Below are 21,338 nucleotides of genomic sequence, written 5' to 3' on the forward strand. Positions count from 1 at the left end.
ACTATATCACAAACTCTACAAACTTCCTTAGTTTTCTGAACTTAGTCACATTTATAGATACATTGAGGATAGTCCAATTGCTTTTTGTTGAGAGACAATTCTCCATTAAACTCTTATGTTATTCCACATTCAGGCAAAACAGCCAATTTGCTCTACAACTACCTTTTTAGGAAGGCTTTTATAAACAGAGAGCCAGGGAAAGATGGAGACTTCCTCTGAAGAAAATTTATACACTTTAATTTACTTCCATGGATGGAGAAATCTTTCTTCCAAGAAACATTCCAGAAAAATAATTTAGAGACATTTCTCTCCTCTTCTAGGAGAGGATTTGCATTGTTATGCATTTGATTGCATAATAATACTCTCGTAATGAATTTTTGTTGTTGCTTTATCTTGTTTATATTTTCCAATTTACTTTATCTTTTCTGAGCTTCAGTCTCCTATGTGTAGATTTCTAATAATACTAGAATCTGTATTTTTGGATTGTGTGAAAGATTGAGTCATTATGGCTATTAATAGTAATTAATGTATTACTATAATTGAAATATATTAATTCATACACTAAAATTACTGACTTTTTTGCATTAATTGGATTTGATTACAGATATTTAAAAGCTTAATTTTTAACTCTAAATTACAAATTTGTGATAGTATGTTTTACAGAAATAAATACTTCAATAAAATTAAAATGCTTCCCACATTAAAAAAAAATGTAAAATATAATTATCTTCCTATTTGTTGCAAAGTTTATGAAGCTGCTTGTTTTTCTTCTACTTTTCATTAAATTTCTACAATTGCTAACATGTCGTTCAGTTTATGATATGTATATGCTGATCATGATTTTCCCAAAAATCTGCCGTCTTCAAGTTTGGAGGAAGATTCTGATCCTATTATTATCTAAGAGGTTTTGCTTGTCATATGTTGGTCTAGTTGATCCAAGCAGAAGATTGCTTTTAATTACTATTATGGGGGGTCTTCTTTTGTAAGAGAGACAATGGAAGCAATTATAAAACATCTGGAGAAAACAAAAATATAGGAATAAGACATAGGGAATGCATGCAAATGTGGAAGGTCAGTTTGAAGGACAGGGGCCCTTGTCTAGGTCATACATAGAGCTATGGGATTCGCTGAATATGTGTCATATTATCAACTTGAAAAATAAGAATAGCATATTTGTTTATTGGAACAATGAAAGATGAAATTGAAATGGGAAAAGGAAAAGGGTAAAGAAAAACATAGGTTTTTTAATGACTGTAATTACAAACCTGAGATGAGTGGGAGATTGCTATTGGGGAGAAAAAATAAAGGTCACAGTAGTCATGAGCCAGTTGGAAGCACCTAGACAAACATACCACACTGAAATCCAAATCAAGAACTTTCCATAGTAACAAGAACAGCAATCATTTCATTCAGAATGAATAGCAAAAAGAAAAATTATGACTGAATATATAGTAAGAGGATATCTGAAATTGGAAGAGTTTTATGAAAGAGTTGATGCAGGAATTTTCTTAGTCCCTTTGCTGGACTCATGGCAGGGGCACCTCCTCTACTCGGCCCACTGCACTCCAACCCTTGAGGGAGGGAACATGAGAGTGAGTCAGTGCAGGATCTGGCTGGCTGCACAGGGTGCCAACACAGGAACAAGCTCCGTGTAGGGCCCTTAGCCGGACCAGGCATGTCGCCTCAAGGGGAATGTGGCAGTGCCCATGTGAGGGTGCCTGTGACCCTCATTTGGCTCTTTACCTCAGCCCATGGGGCAGTTGCCCTCCACCAATGAGGGCAAAGGGCTGGTGTGACAGCCTTTCTGGGTACCCACACTCAGTGGGTCCTGAGCTCTTGTTCACATCCAAGAATATTGAAGTCACATAGATGGTTGAAAGAAGGTGAAGGTAGAGAATTTTATTGACCAATGAAAATGGCTCTCAGAGGAGGGGGGGCTACAGAAGGGACAGGAAGGGTATATTGGTCATCTTCCAAAAAATCAGGTTGTGTTTTCCCAAAGTCAGTTCATTTCCCCCTCTATTGACTGAGTCTGGAGTCTTTATAGGCACAGGATGGGGTGTGTATGCTGATTGATTTGTGAGTATGTAACAAAAGTTAAAGTGAAAATACCACTCAAAGACTCAAAGGTGGGCACAATAGCATAGAAAACCAATTAGGAAAGGGTAGGTGTACATAAAATAGGTGAAGGGTGGGGATCAATCAGAGGAAAGCACACCAAACAATAGGACAAGTTCTCAATCTAATCCCAGGATTTAGCTTGTAGCTTGGCTTTCAAGTTTAAACTGTCTTCAGCTCGCAGGTGAGGTTTCACCAGATACCCGCCCCTATCTGCCTGGGCATTTGACTGTCTCCTGTCACTATCAGGATGACCAATTATAAAGAAATTAGGCTATAGTGAAGTAAAAGTCTTAATAAAAAGACTAGAATGATTTTCTTATCCCTTACATAGCTCATATTTTGCATTAACTCATGATGTTTCTTCTTTTTTCTTTTGGGCAATATTAAACACCTACAAAGTAATATTACCCAAAAGAAAATGGACTGTGGCTCTCAGTTTTGCTTGGTCTCTATGTGGGCCTGGAAATTCTAGTAGATCTGTTTGCTCAAAAGGGTTTCCTATCTGTCATTCATCATGAGTCTCTCCTATTTTGGAGAAATACTTAAAAGTCATGGATATTTTCATGCTGTCAATATCTAGGATTCATTTGGCCTAAGAAAAGCTGAAAGCTGTGTAGTTTGACAAAAGACATGCCAAGAAAGTTAAATATATCTAGTTCTCCTTTTCCCATGTTTGACATTTCCGTGGAGGAAGGGAGACAAGGAAAGAAGTTGCAAATATATTAGGCTTCTTTCTGTTTTTCTCTGCCTGATATACTCCATGGAATTGATCTTGTGTGTACATTTAGGGAAAAAGTCTTTACATGATTACAATAAGCCAGATCTCCCTTCTTCCTTTTTTGCCTCCTCACTCTCCCTCACTGAGAACCCCTGATTTAAAGGCAGGGAAGTGGCTTTAAAAATGTACACCCTTTGGGATTCAGCCCTGTTGCTGCATGTGTCAGTAGTTCATTCTTTTTATTACTGGGTAATATTCCACTGTGTTGATATGTCATAATTTGTTTATCCATGCACATACTGATGGACATCTGAGTTGTTTCAAGTTTGGGGCTACTACAAATAAAGCTGCTATGAATATCCATGTGAAAGTATTGGCATGGACATGTTTTCACTTATCTTGAGTAAATGCCCTGGAGTGGAGTGACTGGGTCATATGACAGGTGTATCTAGCTTTTGAAGAAATGGTCAAACTGTTTTCCAAAGTGGCTGTACCATTTTACATTCCCACACCCATGTATGAAAATTTCAATTGCTTCACCCTGCCAACACATGGTTTGGTCATCAACCTTTTACGTTTTATTAATTCAAATAAGTATATATTAGTACCATTGTAGTTTTAGTTTTCATTTCCCTAATGACTACAAACATTGAACTTTTCATCTGCTCATTCACCATTCTTATACCTTCTACAAATGGTGTGAGTCTACTTAAAAATTCTTGTAAAGAAAGTGGTAATGACTGAAATCAAGTTAGTGATTGCGTTGGGACAAAGTAGAAGAAGGGACGAGTTGCAAGGGGAACAAGGAAACTTTTCAGGGTTATGGAAATTCTTGTTATCCTCATTAAGGTGAGGGTTATACAGACATACACAGATGTCACAACAAATTAAATTATATACTTTAAATATATGCAACTTATTGTATTACAATTCAGTTATACCTCAACTAAATTATAAAAAATCCAAAAACTTTATTAGAAGTAAACCAAAAGTAAAATTGTAAGCCTCCCAATCAACTGAACAGACTCCTCCTCACAGCCAAAGGTATTCTAAAGTTAATTTGAAAAACTAGTTCAGGCTGTGATGGGAAGTGAGGGTCTGACATGCCTCATTATACTCTCCTCTCTTTGGAATTCAAGCACATTTGACCAACATTAACATGTAAACAGAGACCTTAAGTCTGGTAAGAAACATTCCCTTCTATGGATCCTATCTGCATAATGGGAACCTTCGTCTCCACAACCTCGTATCTCAACCCGGACATTCCTTCCTATTGATTTTAGACAATAACTTAACTCTTTCAACCAATTGCCAATTAGAAAATTCTTGAATCCACCTATGACCTGGAAGTCCTTGCTTCTAGTTGTCTTGCATTCCTGGACTGAACCAATATACATCTTACATGTATTAACTGATATCTCATATCTCCCTACAATGTGTAAAACCAAGCTGTAGCCCAATCACCTTGAGCACATCTCCTGAGGCTGTGTCACTGGTGCCAGGTGAGGTGTCAGAGCCTCAGCAACAGAAAGTGGTTACCTCATAGGTAGTAAGAAGTATTTACCAACAATGTTACCAGCAGTGAATCCATACAGGTCTGCAGCAACCTCAATTCTTGCCTCCTCAGAAGAAAGAATTTGACTGAGGGGCATAAGACAGAGAAAGAGACTGAGGTGAGTTTTAGAAGAGGAGTGAAAGTTTATTAAAAAGTTTAGAGCAGGAATGAAAGTACACTTGAAAGAGGGCCATGCAGGTGACTTGAGAGAGTCAAGGGCCCTGTATGACCTTTGACTTGGGTTTTACATGTTGGCATACATCTGGGGTCATGTGTCCCTTCTCCCCTGATTCTTCCCTTAGGGTGGGCTGTCCACATGTACAGTGTCCTGCCAGTACTTGGGAGAGGAGCATGCACAATGTGTTTAGTGAAACTACATGCATGCTCATTTGAGGCGTTCTTCCCTTACCAGCTGAATATCCCTAGAAGGCCATATACCATTTAAACTCCACCATTTTGCCTCTTAATGTGCATACTTGGACCCACTTGCCCAACTCCTAAGATCTTATCAGGAAGTTGCTGATCCCCAGTTTCAGGTTTTTTGTATTAATTGGGAGACTGCCTTTTCCTGGTGCTGGCTGTGACCAGTTATTATTTTAGAGAGACAGTTAACAACCACTTCACCATCACCTGATGGTCACCTGACATTCCTGGTGGGGGGTGGGGAGCTCCCTCTCCTGCCATGCTCATGTGTGACTAGCTACCTACTCTAACAATAATATACATAAAACTCATGTTTGGTTACCAAACTAAAGGAAGTCATAATTTATTTTGAAATGGTTGCCACAGGGCCAGCCAACTGAAGTGGCCCTGCAAAGCAGTCTTTTGTGGCAGAAATTTGCATCTGCAGAGAATCTCCATTAATGCAGCTAATCTTTCCTAGATCCCTTTCTAGGCCCTTTCCTGGATCTAGGATAGATTAGCCAAGAATGGGACACCTTTAGTGTTCCAAAAAGAGACACTTACTACCTAATCTTTCTGAGGGCTGCTATCTCTGAGGTTTTGTCCGAAGCATGTGAATCAGAGCAACTCCATCTTGAATAGCAGCTGGATAAAATGAGGATAAGACCTACTGGGCTGCATTCCTAGAGAGTTAAGGCATTCTAAGTCACACGATGAGATAGGAGGTCAGCACTATATACAGGTCACAAAGACCTTGATGATAAAACAAGTTGCAGTAAAGAAGTCGGCCAAAACCCGCCAAAACCCAGATGGCCAGGAGAGTGACCTCTGGTCATCCTTACTGCTACACTCCCACCAGCACCATGGGAGTTTACAAACGCCATGGCAACATCAGGAAGTTACCCTATATGGTCTAAAAAGAGGAGGCATGAATAATCCACCCCTTGTTTAGCATGTCATCAAGAAAGAACCATAAAAAATGGGCAACCAACAGCCTTTGGGGCTGCTTTGTCTGTGGAGTAGCCATTCTTTTACTCCTTTACTTTCTTAATAAACTTCCTTTCACTTTACAGACTTGGCCTAACTTCTTTCTTGTGTGAGATCCAAGAACCCTCTCTTGGGGTCTGGATCGGACCTCTTTCCCCTAACAGTTTCATCGACATAACAAGACCACCTTTGCCAGGCAAGCCTCCTATTTTGCCTCTCCCATCACCTATCTTGCCACAAAATCCTGATTTAACAGCATAACCTGTTTCTTCCCATGCTCTGAACCAACTGTCTTTCTACAACCTCAAGATGGTATATAAGCTTCAGTACCTTAGTGGGGGTTGAGTGTTCATTCTGAAGGCTCCTCTGTATACATGTCAAATAAACGTGTCGCCTTTTCTCGTATTAATCTGCCTCATGTCAGATTTTTGAACCTCCAGAGGGCCAAAGGCCTTGACACCTACACAACAAAGCTTACTTCTTATGGTTAATTTTGAGCGTTCTAAAGCTAGAACTAGTGTATTTAATTTTAAAATGTTGTGTTCATTGAGTAAAAAAATCTAAGATTGCCCAGAAACATAATATTTATCTTTAACCAAAAAGCTTAGTCACTAGATGATTTGAATTTCTCTTCCATTTTTACATTTCTGGCCTGCGTCTTCAGCAACAACCATGATTTTTCTTCTGTTTGGTAACAATTATACCTTCAACACCCCAAAATTATTTTTGAAACAAAGTATTTAATGTAATAGCAGTGTTATGAACCAAATTCATAAAATCACAAACATAGGATGTATCATACTTACAACAAAAACTTGGCATGGCCCAGTAGCCTTCTAACCAAAAATAAATAAATAAATAAAATAAAACCTTCATTTTGTAGTATTATTATGTCCTTTTTAATTCAATCAATGACAAATAGTACTTTCTTATTTACACTCCAAAGTTTTAAATGCTGAAATATCTTTTATGCATCAATGTCCAAGCACTGATTTTACAATATTTTCCTCATTACTCTGAATTTTAAGAATTATGTTTGATATCAGGTTAAAATTTATTTGCTCTTTACATTAATCTATAATCAAGAGTATTTCTAGGAAGCTCTCTTACGATTCTCAAATAGGAGTGACAAAATAGCTCTTTTAACTAATGCATATATAATCCAATAAAGGGTAAAACTATAATCTACGTACTTCATTAAAAGCTTTCTGAAGGCAGGACCCAATTATCAGAGGTTCGGTTTCCTCACTACTTATAGTGGAATCTTCAAAAGGTTTTCTTTGTCTTGTATTCTTCGCAACAGAGTAAATGGTTGCATAGGTGGTTGTGTGCTGCTCCCTACTGGAGAATAGCAAAGCCATGAATTCACCGGTAAGGCAACAATGAGCCTTAGTATCATTGTTTTCCCAGCTCTGTTCAAGGTAGAAATTTAGGGCTCAGATATATTTAAGCTTTCATATTTTATGTCCACCCTAGACTATGTTTCTAAGTAATAAAATAGGTTACAAATCTAGTCCACAAACATATGCCACACTCACTCTGAATGTCAGCAGATGATGTCCTCTTTTATTGTATTTATTTATTTATTTTTGAGACGGGCTCTCACTGTCACCCAGGCTGGAGTGCAGTGGCATGATCTTGGCTTGCTGCAGCCTCGAGCCCCAGAGCTCAAGCAATTCTCCCATCTTTGCCTCCCTCGTAGTTGAACTACAGGCACATGCCATTACGCCTGGCTAATTTTTGTTATTTTTGTAGAGACAAATTTTTGCCATGTTGGCCAGGCTGGTCTCAAACTCTTAGGCTCAAGTGATCCTCCCACCTTAGCCTCCCAAAATGCTGGGAGCCACTGCCCCCGGCTGATGTTCTCTTTTAATTTATGAAAAAGATTGAGGCCAACATAACAGAAGGACATGGATAATGGTTGAAAGCAGAGTTAGACAGGTCTGGTTTTACATCGTACCTTGATTGTCCTGTGATATTAGGTAAGTTGCCTAAACATTAAGCCTTACGTTTTATCATCTATAAAATGTCAGTTATCCCATGAAATCTTAATTATCTCATAAGATTGTTGTGATCATTAAATTCCATGCAGAAAGCACTTACCATGGTTCCTGGAATATAATACATGCTCAATAGGTGTCAAAGTAATAATGAAAATTCAATTCGCTACTCGGTATTTTCTGCAACCAAAACCAAAGTTTCTCCAAAGGCAACTTCCCTCCCTACCTCAGTGTATACCTATGAGAATGGTGTCAGGTTCTCTTGAAGGGTCCACCCACACTTGTGTTCTTCGTCTTAAGCTCTATCACATCACCTGCTCCTTTTCTCTATTAATGATTCCCTCTTTTAAACTTCTTTTCCTATGTACCGAATTTTCCTCCTTGAGTACAAACAAACATGCTTTTCTGTTTTGAGATGTAGCCCTATCACAGCCTTTTTTTTGCGAAACCAAAGTTTCTAAATATGAGTCTGCCCTGGCCCCTTTCCTGTCTCTCACTCCTTGTTACATAGTACTACTTTTCTCACCCTACCCAAACTCTTATTTTCAAGGTCACCAATGTTTGGTCTCCTTTTTGCCACATTTAATATCCACGTCTCTATTCTTGCTCTCCGTGAGCTATTTGCAGCCTCGACTTGGTTTTCTTCAGTTTCAGAACACAGCTCTCTTTTCCTCCCTTCTTAAATTTCCCCTTCACATTGACTGCTTCAAAATGGACATACCCTTGAATCATCATGTTGCCTCTTTCCATTTTGTTCATTTTGTTTTGTTTCTGATCTTATCTTTATTTTTATCTTATCACTCATTGCCCCTCTGTGAATGAGTCTCATATCCACCATTCTCAGCCACATTTCAGCATGTGTTCTAAAGTCCGATGGCCGTCTTTATTTAGAGAGCTCAATGATATCTTTTCCCCAAACCGTCTCCTGCTCTTAATTTCCTTATTTTTTACCTTTTATACCTTACTCAGGCTAATGTTCCTAGATTGATCCTGATTTATTTCACCTTCCTATTCCCTATCATCAAGCTTGTCAAAAGTCTTAAATCTCCAAAAATGTTTTCTTTTCAAAATCAACTATTCTTTTGTTTCTATTCCCAGAGCTTCAGTTCTAGTTAGGGCTCTTATCACATGACCCCAAACAATAATTGTCTCCTACCTGAACCCCCTGAAGCTACATCCTTTACATTCAAAGTGGTTCAAACACTTTCGTAAGTCCTGTCTTTCTAATCCAGTGCTTTCTGTATTCCTCCTTTGCTGAACAACTTTCACATTGATGTCGTTTCAGAGTTTTATAGAGTCAAAAGGAAATAAAGTTTGGAAAGTGAATTAGGAATCACATATTCCAACCTAGTCATTTGATTAATGAGCAAATTTAAACCTAGGCAATTTACGCGGTTTACCAGAGGTTGCAAAGTTAGTAGCAAACTAGAATTTAGGCCTCAGATGGCATCAATTGATTTTTCTGTACAATTGTATAATTTGCTGTCAAAAGATTAATACTAATTCCTCAAACTAGTATAAGACCTTTTGTAATCCGGGTTCTGTCAAATGCTACACACATGGTGTTCAGACAATCGGGTTTATTCATTGTTTCTTAAACACATCTGTGCAAGGCTGTCTCTGTGTCTGCTCAGGAGATATATATAGATAGATAGATAGATATATGAAATTCTCTCTTTTCTAACTCTTACCTTTACTGTAACAGTTTCACATACACCTTCCGTTAAGACTTCCCATTAATTCCAAATCTGTTAATTATTTTCTCTGAGTTGTTGTAGTAATAATTGTGTTTTCCTTAAATTTGGCACACATGATTTGTGTTTTTATATTTATTAAGAAAATTGATGCTTTTTCCATAGTAACTCATTCTTCTCCCTTCTTATTGTACAGCAACCTTGTGGTTTCAGAGATTGTTTTTAGTTTCAATGACAGGTACTATCCAAGACTCTGACATGGAAGGCTAAAACTTAGAATTATAGGATTCTTCTTCTTCTAAAAGTCATAAACCTTGGATATGAGGTCCACACCACTGCCACATAAGAACAAGCAAAGTGAAGAAAGTCAAGGGAAGCAGAGGCAAGACTTGCCAATTAGGTTATCCTTATCCTCCCTACCTTAGGATGTGACATTGTGATATACTTATTTTTTATTTAACTCAAAGTGATTTGGATGTGTGGCTACTTGTAGAGTAAAGCAGACTGATGGAAATAATGCTTCTGCTGTCTGTTTCAACAAGACTTTTACATCTGTGGGAGATGTCATCGGTCTCATGTGCCTTTTTATCCTAAGTGCCAAACACAAAGCATTGCCCATAATGGGAATTCAATAAAATTTATTGTAATTTGCATAGGTTTACATGCTATGCTTTATTATTCCTATATTTCCATATTTCTTGGTACCGTCTAGAAATGCTTCTGAACATGTCCACCTAGCACTTGCCAGATCCCATTAGACTCAGACCAAATGTGTGTATATGTTTATGTGTACGTTTATATACTGATACTTAGTAGATAAGCTCCTAGTTATTTTTAGAGAATAACTATTGCAATGTCTAATACATTCAAATCCTGGGATTCACTGGGAATCTGTACAACTATAAAATAAATGGAAACCTTTGTGAGATTGGTATTAGAGAAGTATTTGACTGCTCCTTGTCGCTACTTCTCTCTGTATGCCTATATTTACTTTAACCCCAGACTTCTCGCTCTGGGCAACATCTATGAAGTGCTTATACCCAAATTCATAGATCTGACATGCACCATAATCATTTTATACATTAAAACATATTTTGTTCTATGCCATCCAATGACTTCGTTTCTTCAAAAATGTTCAAGATGGAAAATAAGTAACATATGCTAATAATATCTTAATGGAGCAGAGAAAGAAAACATAACATATTAATCAGAGCTCTCCTCCACCTTCTAAAAGATACTTGTGTTGGCCAGGCATGGGGGCTCACACCTGTAATCCAGCACTTTGGGAGGCTGAGGTGGGCAGATCACCTGAGGTCAGGAGTTTGAGACCAACCTGACCAACGTGGTGAAAGTCCCTCTCTAGTAAAAATACAAAAGTTAGCCAGGGGTGGTGGCAGGTGCCTGTAATCCTAGCTACTAGGGAGGCTGAGTCAGGAAAATCATTTGAACCCTGGAGGCAGAGGTTGCAGTGAGCCAAAATCACACCACTGCACTCCAGCCTGGGTGAGAGAGTGAGACCTCATCTCAAAAAAATAAAATATTTGTGTTATTATTGTGCATATTAATATAGAAAGTGACATTGCAAGTGAACTTTCCAGAGCAAGTTGGATATTAGATTAAAACATTAGAAGATTTTTAGTAGTATCCACATTTATTTTATCATCCAACACATATTTTGTATATTTTGTCCTTCTTACCAGAACCTTGATGTCTTGTGTGAAACCACGTCTCCCTCAATCTTAAATCATGTGGTATATTAGACAGGACTCTTTAGAGAAATGGGTCAGGAGGATGGATATATATCCAGAGATATTTATTTTAAGAAATTGGTTTATATGAGTGTGGGACCTGGCAAGTCGAAAATCTGCGAGTAGGCTGGTAGGCTGAAAAGTCTGAGAGTCAGTGTTGCAGTCTTGAGTCCAAAGGCTGGAAACTCACACAGAATTCCTTCCTATTTGGGCAACCTCGGTCTTTGCTCTTAAAGCCTTCAACTGATTACATGAGACCCATTCATAGTATGAAGGGCAATCCGCTTTACTCAAAGTCAACCGATTAACATGTTCATCACATCTAACAAGTACAATATAGAAACATTTAGACTTTTGTTTGACTAGAGCCTAGCTAGGTTGACACGTAAAAGTAACCATCATGTGAGCTTGGTATAGAATGGACTCGCCAGTTGATTCCAAGAGTCAATTTGTGACTTGATCCTGTAACAATAACGTCACTACATCCTTCCTGGGAATTAAACATAGAGTTACTATATGATGCAGCAATTCCACTCCTATTTACATACTCAAGAGAACAGAAAACACAAAAACGTGTGCATAAATGTTTACAGCAGCAACACAATCTAGTATTAAAACATTTTCTTCCCTGCTTAAAGAAAACCTACACTGATCAGCAGTCAATCAGCATTATCACCCACTCCCATCTTCCAGCAGGATCAATTGTAAATCTGCATTCTGTCTCCATAGATTTGCCTATTGTGGAGATAGGTAGCTGTTTACAGCAGCATTATTCCCAGTAGCCAAAAAGTAGAAGCAATGCAAATGTCCATCAACTGATGAATGGATCAGTAAAATGTGGCACATCCATACAATGAAGTATTATTTAACAATGAAAAGAAATGGCATATTGGTACATGGAATGACTTTTGTGTTTAATGTATGAACCTTGAAAAACATTATGGTAAATAAAGAAGCCAGTCACAAAAGGCCACATATTGTATGATTCATATACATAAAATATCCACAATAGGCAAATCTATGGAGATAGAATGAAGATTAACAATTGATCTTGTTGGACAATAGGAGTGTGTGATAATGCTGATTGACTGCTAATCCATGCAAGGTTTCTTTTAGCAGTAAATAAATTGTTCTAAAATTAGATTGTGATGATGGTTGTGAAAGCATGAATATATGAAAAAATACTGCATACTTTTTAATTTAATTTGATTTGATTTGATTTTGAGACAGGGTCTCATTCTGTCGCCCAGGCTAGAGTGCAGTGGCATGAACTTGGCTCACTGCAACCTCAACCTCCTGGGCTCGAGCTATCCTCCCACCTCAGTTTCCTGAGTATCTGGGAGTGTAGGTACACAACATCACACCTGATTTATTTTTAAATTTTTTGTAGGGTCTCACTGTGTTGCCTAGGCTGGTCTTGAACCCCTGACCTCAGATGATTCTCCTGCCTCAGCCTCCCTAAGTGTTGAGATTACAGGCATGAGCTACCAGGCTCGGCTTGCTATGGTGCACTTTAAATGGGTGAATTATATGGTATGTGAATTATATCTTAATACAAATATCAAAATAAAATTAAACACACTTAAATAAATCCACTAAGCATTCAAATAACCTTTTCGAAAATTGTTTTTTCTTAAAGCATTTTCATTTTGAAAGTATAACACTCTGGTTTAACTCCATTTTCATTTCTAAATTATCAGGTTAGACTTTCACATCTTCCTTTTTTTTTTTTTTTTTTTCTGAAAACTATTCTTGGGACAGATTCTTGTTTTACAGAAGTCCCGTATGATGTTGCATTTTACTAAATAAGGTTAATTAATACATCACACTCAGGAAATTTGTATGGTAGTAGAACCATTCTCTTTTTTTTATTATTATACTTTAAGTTTTGGGATACATGTGCAGAACGTACAGCTTTGTTACATAGGTATACAAGTGCCATGGTGGTTTGCTGCACCCATCAACCTGTCATCTACATTAGGTATTTCTCCTAATGCTGTTCTTCCCCTAGACCCCACCCCTCAACAGGCCCTGGTGTGTGATGTTCCCCTCTCTGGGTCCATGTGTTCTCATTTTTCAACTCCCACTTATAAGTGAGAACATGCAGTGTTTGGTTTTCTGTCCCCATGACAGTTTGCTGAGAATTATGGTTTCCAGCTTCGTCCATGTCCCTGCAAAAGACCTGAACTCATCTTTTTTATGACTGCATAGTATTCCATGGTATATATATGCCACATTTTCTTCATCCAGTCTATCATTGATGGGCATTTGGGTTGGTTCCAAGTTTTTGCTATTGTGTAATTTATAGATTCACTGCTATCCCCAACAAGGTACCCTTGACTTCCTTCACAGAATTAGAAAAAACTACTTTAAATTTCAAACGGAACCTGTGTTTTATATATTTACTTCTTGTCTAGTTAATTTGGCACTGTCAGTTAATCCGGAATGTAGAGAACCTAGAGAGAGAATTCTGCCCTTATTTACTTTTTTCTAAAAGAAGCATAGACTAAAGAAATTTCATAGAATACCAGATCTACTTTATACTTTAATGTGAAACAGTGCATGCTTCTTTTTAAACCTGCAGGCCAGGTGTGGTGGGTCATACCTGTAATCCCAGCACTTTGGGAGACTGAGTCGGGTGGATCACTTGAGGTCAGGAGTTTGAAATGAGCGTGGCCAACATGGTGAAACACCGTTTCTACTAAAATTACAAAAATTAACTGGGCATGATGGTGTGCACCTGTAATGCCAGTTTTTTGGGAGGCTGAGGCATGAGAATCGCTTGAACCTTGGAGGCAGAGATTGCAGTGAGCCAAGATCGCACCACTGCACTCCAGCTTGGGTGACAGAGTGAGACTCCATCTCAAAAAACAAACAAACAAACAAACAAACTGCAGTAACAACTCAAAGCCTGTAACATTAAATTTTCTTTATTGGAAATTTTCTATCCTAATCCGCAAATGGAAAATATGAAGTGTTAGATGTTTGTGATCATGTACATATGACAGAGTATCCATACATCTTCTAACAAGGTGATTTATTTACTTGTTGAGTAAAAGATGACACCAAGAACAGATTTACTTTTAGCTGTGGTTGCCAGTTATTCCATAGAAAACTTGTCCTCTAAGATAGCAATGTCACATTTTTTTAAATTTAATACTATATATGACCTTGGTTTCATCAAGCTTTTTACTCCCACAATACAATGAAGGTAAGTGACAGGAAAATGGGACTACTTTTTTCAAAGTGAATGATCTGTCAAATACACAGTGAAGCCACTCAAAGTCAAACTTAGCTTGTTTTTGCAGGCACTGCTAAAGTTACTTCAGCATCAATCAAGACAGCGGACAGAAATGAGTCATTTGTTTGTTTTTAGTAGCACATATTATTTTTTATAGGAAAACTCTGAGTATTGCTTTTGGTCAATAGGTCTTACTGAACTATTGAAAGTAATGAGGAAACATAGACCTTGAAATAGTCTAGTCTGATCAGAGCTAAGGATGTTAACTCTCCATTTTGTGAAATACACATTCAAAGACAGAAATGCAGAGAAATTGGAAAGAAGAAAAAAAGATAAGCTTAGCTGACGGAGAATATCAGAATAATGCTTTTTAAAAAAAAAAAAAAAAAGATAAGAACCTTATCATTGGAAATATGTGACATCTCAGAATAATAGGCCAGTTCTCTTTGTTCCCAGACATGGGTAGCAATGTTAACAGTTTCAATTTCCACTCCTTTTCATATGGATGAATAAGATTTTTAAAAGCATCTTTGTGTATTGCTAGCTAGTTCTTAAAGTTCTCATGTCTAGAGGCTTTTTTTTTCTCTTTCTTATTCAGAAATATGTTTCCTTTAGAAATTTAAGGACTAACTTATTTAAAATAAGTTATAAAAAGTACTTCCATGGTTTTTAATTTTTTTCTTATGTTTTATCTCTCACAAAATTTCCCCACAAAATTTGCAGACCTTGGGTATGGCAAATATTGTTATATATAATTTATGAAGGGATTGAGGTTTATGAAACTTGAGTATCTTTGCCTATATAGTTTTTAAGCAAAACGATCAAGAAAAATATCAGTCATTTGACTCTAAACTTAAGTGTTCTTTCTAAGATTTTATTCTTATTTTTTTCTTAAAGTATCTTTTTTCTTTTTTAAATCAGAAGGGTATTACATGCTTATTAAAATATTACTATAATACACAAATTTATAGTGTAAAATGTGAAGAACCCTGAATTCTTATATTCTAGTGCTAATCATTGTTAGAAGATTGGTGTCTATTCTTCCTTTTGTTTTCTTAGTACACACATATTAGGATATTTAACAAAATACAGTTACATAAGTATCTTAGCTCAGGTTGCTGTAGTAAAATATCACAGACAACAGAAACGTATTTCTCACAGTTTTGGAGCCTGTAAAGTCAAAAATAAAGGTGCCAACAAGGTGGGTTTCATTCTAAGGCCTCTTCTCTTGACTTGCAGGCAGCTTCTATCTTACTGTGTGCTCACGTGACTTCCTTGTGAATGTATACAGAGAGAGAAAGAAAGACAGCAAGCTCTTGGTGTCTCTTCTTGTAAAGACTCATCGGTAATGAGGGTCCTACCCTCATGAGTTTATCTAAACCTAATTACCTACCAAAGACCCCATCTCCACATTCAACTATTTTGGAGGTTAAGACTTCAACATATAAATTGGAGTTGGAGGAACAAACATTCAGTCCATAACAATAACATATACTTTACTGCAAACTATTTTTATAAAGTATATTTGTAAAATATTCTCTGTTTAGTACAAAAGTAATATATCATTAATTGAATATCCACCCACTAGCTCACCATATAGACTCAGTAAAACAGTTCATTTATTGAAATATTGATGGGCCAGGCACAGTGGCTCATGCCTGTAATCCCAGCACTTTGGGATGCCGAGGCCGGCAGATTGCCTCAGCTCAGGAGTTCAAGACCACCCTGGGCAACATGGTGAAACCTCGTCTCTAGTAAAGTACGAAAAAATTAGCTGGGTGTGGTGGCGGGTGCCTGTAGTCCCAGCTACGTGGGAGGCTGAGGCAGGAAAATTGCTTGAACTCAGAAAGTGGAGGTTGTAGTGAGCCAAGATTGTGCCATTGCACTCCAGCCTGGTTGACAGAGGGAGATCCTGTCTCCAAAAAAAAAAAAAAGAATTATTGATAAAACAACAACAACAAAAATGTTGTTACTTATATCATTATTCACTGGACTTGGCAGTTCTGGCAGTTCTTATAAATATATTAGCGGACATAAAAATTTAACAATTTAAATTTGAATTGAATGTTTCTTCAGAGAAATTCTATGAAGGAATGTCAATCTTGGACTTATATAAGTTAATCGTATAAAGAACTTTTATATCTATCATCTTATTTGATTCTTCCAAGGACTATGTAATCAGAGTAAACATATTTAAACCTATTTTTACCTATTAGAAAATTAAAGCACAGAGAGTTAAAAATACTTGTCTAAAGTCACATTCAAGTAAGAAACAGAGTTAAAATTCAGGCCCAGTCATGGGTAATATACTTTACTTTCTTTGATGCACTTACAAAAGCAAGAAAGAAACAGGTAGGCTTGTAAAGTAGAAACTGTACATTATTCACTTGCAACCTAGAGCTTTTGCTTCCAGAATTCTTTTCAGGCTGCTTCTATACCTGTTTGCCCAGTGTCACCTCTTCTCTCCAGGGCATCTTTCCCAATGCACTTTAAATTCACATATAGTAACTTTCCAATTTTGTGTCCATTTCCTTGGACTTGACACTCTCGACTGTGCCTTTATTCCTAGCAAAAGATTAACTTGGAGAACAAGAGATATCAGCAGGAAACATCTCACCTCTGCTGCGTACTAGAGTTTCTTCATAATTTAGTGGGGGGTGTTCAAAGATTAGAGATAAATATGTATATTAAATATCTGCATATTATAACCTTCAGTCAATAAAAGGTATACAAACATATATCTTTCCTAAAAGGGGGATAGTTTTGTTGATGGTTTTGTTTGTTTCATCTAAAGAGGTCGTTTAACCCTTGTTTATAGCTGTCCATTTAACAAAATAGGACTTGTTCTACCAAAAAGTCAAGAACAACCAATTGCTCTAATGAGCAAGAATTCAATTCTTTTTTTTTTTTTTTTTGCATACAATTTGCTTTTTATTGATTGTTACTTCATTTTATCCTTTCAACTTTCATGTAAAATATTATTCCTGCTTTTATTTTAATAGAGAAAAAACAGATTAAAAATGTGCCCATGGACGTCGAACTGGTGCATTCAGTGGCAAAGCTGGAATTCAAATATCAGGACTCCTGCTCTGGGCTTCTTCTCCATGAAACTTGGAGGTAAGATGGAGGTCTTCTTCCACTTGGTTCCCTAAGCTCCTGACATCCTGGAAGTCTAAGGGTTGCTGGTGGGCCTAGTTTTGTTTTGTTTTGTTTTGTTTTGTTTTTTTGAGACGGAGTCTCGCTCTGTCGCCCAGGCTGGAGTGCAGTGGTGCGATCTCGGCTCACTGCAACCTCCGCCTCCCGGCTTCACGCCATTCTCCTGCCTCAGCCTCCCGAGTTGCTGGGACTACAGGTGTCCGCCACCACGCCCGGCTAATTTTTTGTATTTTTAGTAGAGATGGGATTTCACCGTATTAGCCAGAATGGTCTCGATCTCCTGACCTCATGATCCGCCCTCCTCGGGGTCCCAAAGTGCTGGGATTACAGGCGTGAGCCACCGCGCCCAGCCGGGCTTGGATTCTTAGCTATCTTAGCTGCTTTATGAATGGGGACTTCGGGTTCCACCACTGTTCTGAGTGACTCTGCAGTCAGGTCTGGAAATTATAGTTACTCCTTAAAAGCCACTCCCCAGGGTGGGCTGAGGAGTTGGGCTAACGGCCTAAATATACGACTTGTGCACCTGCTATAGGACAAAATCTCCCGTAAGCAAACGACTTAGACTTCTGCCTTGAGGAGAGAGAGTAGGTGGGGTTGGGAGAGTACCTTGACATTGCTTCGGGAAGCTGTATTCCCTAACAAACAGGTCAAAGATTGAATCTGAATATTTTTCACCTTCCTAGAGTATCATGCATTGAATAAGTGTTCAATAACTACTAATTGAATTGAATTCATTTGACAAAATAAAAGAAAAAAGTATGGGTCCAGAAATTTTCTTAGGTTAAGAAGGAATCTTGAATTCACAGCTTAATCAATAATGATTTGAAGATTCATTATTCCCCAACTCTCAGTCGGTACTTCTGGCTGCTTATTTATTTATTTATTTATTTATACTTTAAGTTCTAGGGTACATGTAAACTAGTTCAACCATTGTGGAAAACAGTGCGGCGATTCCTCAGGGATCTAGAACTAGAAATACCATTTGACCCAGCCATCCCATTACTGGGTATATACCCAAAGGATTATAAATCATGCTGCTATAAAGACACACGCACACGTATGTTTATTGTGACACTATTCACAATAGCAAAGACTTGGAATCAACCCAAATGTCCATCAGTGACAGACTGGATTAAGAAAATGTGGCACATATACACCATGGAATACTATGCAGCCATAAAAAAGGATGAGTTCCTGTCCTTTGTAGGGACATGGATGCAGCTGGAAACCATCATTCTCAGCAAATTATCGCAAGAACAGGAAACCAAACACCACATGTTCTCACCCATAGGTGCGAATTGAACAATGAGATCAGTTGGACACAGGAAGGGGAACATCACACACTGGGTCCTATTGTGGGGAGGGGGTAGGGGGGAGGGATAGCATTAGGAGATATACCTAATGTAAATGACAAGATAATGGGTGCAGCACACCAACATGGCACATGTATACATATGTAAGAATTCAATTGTTATGACTTAGAAAGAAACTGGAGCAGGACAAGGATTTTACTAATAGTTTGTGTTGTCAAAAAGCACTAAAACTTTCATCAAGGAAGTAACCAAGATGGATCTGGTACCTAAAACATTACACTAATTAATACACAGAAAGGTGGAAAAATCACAGACCATATTTGACCAGGCACTAAAAAGTATATCCCAGGATTCAAGAATAGAATTTGCAAATAAAGTATATAAACACTTAGAAGTCATTAAATATGTTCCTTCTCCCCACAAATTTTTTTGCAATCCCAGACTTTTCAATAATCTTTTTCTTACTTTCTCATATTGACTGAACTATTAATTGAATATTTATTAGGATTAACATGTCTTATTTTACAATGCAAATTTTTCTTAAAGTGATTGGAAGTGGGTGGGGTTATCAGTTATTCACACGTCTGGTATGAATTAGTATAATCTAATTGCTTTTCTTTACAATCCAGTTGACATCAGATTCAGTTTAAGACTGGGAATCTGAGCAGAGATCAAATATTTAGCACATGGTGCTTTGAAGGGAGCAGAGAAGTTGGTTGTGTGTGTGTGGGTTCTTGGTGCATCAGGAGGCTGTGGACAGTATAAAGACATGGAGCACCAAGGCAGGGAGAGGAGAGTGTTATAAACAGAACTTGGCTACAGAAAAGCAGGATAAAGCCAAAGCCACTCTGTCCCCTCCTGATGTCTCTCTAGGGGACAGGTCCTTGGGGGGACAACTGAAGTGTAAAATAGGCATTTTCATCTACAATTCTTCATCTTCTATAGAACAACATTGAAGTTTCCCTATTACCAGTTCCTGGATCCCCACCTCTCATCCTTCAGACATCTGCTCATTCTGTGTCCCCAGCTAAACCCCAGAGCCTCTTCACCTGTGACTCAACCTACTATTCCTTCTGCTGTCTCTTTAGGTTTGACTCTTGTGTGGACAAAATAATGTAGGTATTAATAGCACACACAGACTCATTCTCCTACCTTCTCAAGGCTGTTTGCCATATCATTCTCCTCTGCTGAACTAAAAACAAAAGGAAGGCTAAATTTGGAATTCAGAAATTACTTAGCTGGCCTATTTATTCTTTATCCAGAAAAGGACATCACACCAGCATCAGGACCAAACAGACGAAAAGGTCATATCATAATAAAAACATTCATTTGTTTGACTCACAGCGTTCATTATTTTAGTTCTTGAAGACTATTCTTGGTTTCTAAAACAGAATCATAAAAAAAAATTCCAAACTGAGATAGTTTATCTTGATGTGGGTAATCATTTGTTTATACTTCACTTTATACTAAAATGGAAATAATGTTTTTCTTTCCACTCCACTGCAAGAGTTTATAAAGATTTTTTTTCTAAGTAGTTCCAAATGTTAACCTTTAAAATATAGACAGATACGTGTATTCAGATAGGTGTAAAGTAGTTTCCTCTTTCATGGAATTAGTAATTTCTACTATAAAGAATTATTTTGATCGCCATACTAAGGTCATGCCATTAACTTTGCGGATCCACACATCTCGGCAATATCCAAATTTATATCTTGATATGTTTTCTAACAGTTTTTAAAATATATTGATTTATGACATCTTAATTTTTATAGTTTTTTTTTTTTTTTTGGTCACCCAGGCTGGAGTACATCTTGGTGCAATCTTGGCGATCTTGGCTCACTGCAACCTCTGCCTCCTGGGTTCAAACCATTCTCCTGCCTCAGCCTCCCAAGTAGCTGGGATTACAGGCGAATGTTACCATGTCTGGCTAATTTTTTTGTATTTTTAGTAGAGATGGGGTTTCACCATGTTGGCAAAGCTGGTCTTGGACTCCTGACCTCAAATGATCCGCCTGCCTCGGCAGCCCAAAGTACTGGGATTACAGGCATGAGCCACTATGCCCAACCCTATAGCTTTTTAATTTTACTAACTAGTTGTTTAATAATTATTACTTTCGTTTCCGTGTTTGGTTTTCTTGGTCTTGTTTATTTTCCATAGTTTTGTATTATAATCTGTACTCAATATTTTAAAATCTTTAATCCTTATTCTCATTGTACAATCCACCTGCTTTTATAATTGCAGCATGTATGAGAGGTGTTTTATGCAGTTTTTTACATGTTATAAATTTTTTACTTTTAGCATTTTATCTTTTATCTTATATGTAATTTTATCACTATTTTTTACTCCTAAATTTTTATTTTTCTGATTTCCAATTCTTTCACTTTTTAAAAAAAGTCACTTTTA

Source organism: Theropithecus gelada, chromosome 3 (genome assembly GCF_003255815.1).
Source record: "Theropithecus gelada isolate Dixy chromosome 3, Tgel_1.0, whole genome shotgun sequence".
Classification (NCBI taxonomy): Eukaryota; Metazoa; Chordata; class Mammalia; order Primates; family Cercopithecidae; genus Theropithecus; species Theropithecus gelada.